Below are 1,264 nucleotides of genomic sequence, written 5' to 3' on the forward strand. Positions count from 1 at the left end.
CCGCCCACCGTCACTGATGACCTCATGAACTTTGGTGCTACTGCATGGTCCAGAATGTAAATCCCAAGCAAAGCTGAGACACCCCCTCCCCACCCCAAAACCCCGGATCCCCCCCATGCCGGGGCCATCCCCAGTCCCACATTCCCAGGAGGGACCCCGCGCCTCCAGCAGCGCCTGTCCCCCCACCAGCTCCTCCAGCCCGCAGGGAGCGCGGAATAAACTGCGGGGAGCAGCCGTCCCCCTTGGTGCTATCACTCCCTGCGGGATTTGGGGGGGGTCTTGGGGTGTCACCCCCCCCCAGCTCCAGAGCTGACCCCATGAGGGAAGGGGGGCAGGATGAGGGGCACCCCACATTGGAGGGATGGAGGAAAGGGTGCCCTGGCGGCAGGGGGCTGCATGGGGGGGGATGTCCCTGTCGCCCTGGGCCCCCCCCCAGTCCCTGCCCTCCCCCCAGCCAGGGGGGGCCACGGGCAGGAGCGGCTCGGTCCCTTCATGTTACTCACTTTGCTATAACTGGGTGGGATGCCCTATACAGAGGGACTTGCTTCCAACAGACTAATAAAGGACAAGTTTTTAAAGGACTCTGGCTCCATCCCGTGTCCCTGTCCCCCTCTGCGTTGTGGTGGTGGTGGTGGTGATGGGTGGCACTGCCCGTGTCCCCGTCCCCCTCTGTGTGGTGGTGGTGGTGATGGGTGGCACTGCCCCATTGCCTGGTGCCCGTGGCTCTGCCCAAGCCTGGGGATGTGCCACATCCTTGGTCCAGGGATGCTATTTGCCCCACAATATGGTCACAGCCCTGGGGACATGGGGGCAGGTGAGGGGACAGCCAGGGGACATATTGGGATGCCCATGCCCTGTCCCACAGTGACAGCCTCAGGAAGGAGGGGGACATCCATGCCCTGTCTCATGGTGACAGCCCAGGGGATGATGGGGACATCCATGCCCCGTTGCTTGGTGACAGATCAGGGGATGATGGGGACGTCTGTGCTCTGTCCCATGGTGACAGCCTGGGGAATGATGGGGATAGCCATGTCATGTGCCATGCAGGGGATGATGGGAACGCCCATACCCTGCCCATGGTGACATCCTGGGATAGATGGGAACATCCATGCCCTGCCCCATGCGGCAGCCCAGGGACTCAGAGGGACATCCACGCCCTGTCCCACACTGACAGCCCGGGGTAGATGGGGACACCCATGCTCTGTGCCACTGTGACAGCCCCGGGGATGATGGGGACACCCGAGCCCCCCCGGTGCCCGCCCCC

The sequence above is a fragment of the Egretta garzetta genome, unplaced genomic scaffold (assembly GCF_000687185.1).
Source record: "Egretta garzetta isolate BGI_Z169 unplaced genomic scaffold, ASM68718v1 scaffold108, whole genome shotgun sequence".
Classification (NCBI taxonomy): Eukaryota; Metazoa; Chordata; class Aves; order Pelecaniformes; family Ardeidae; genus Egretta; species Egretta garzetta.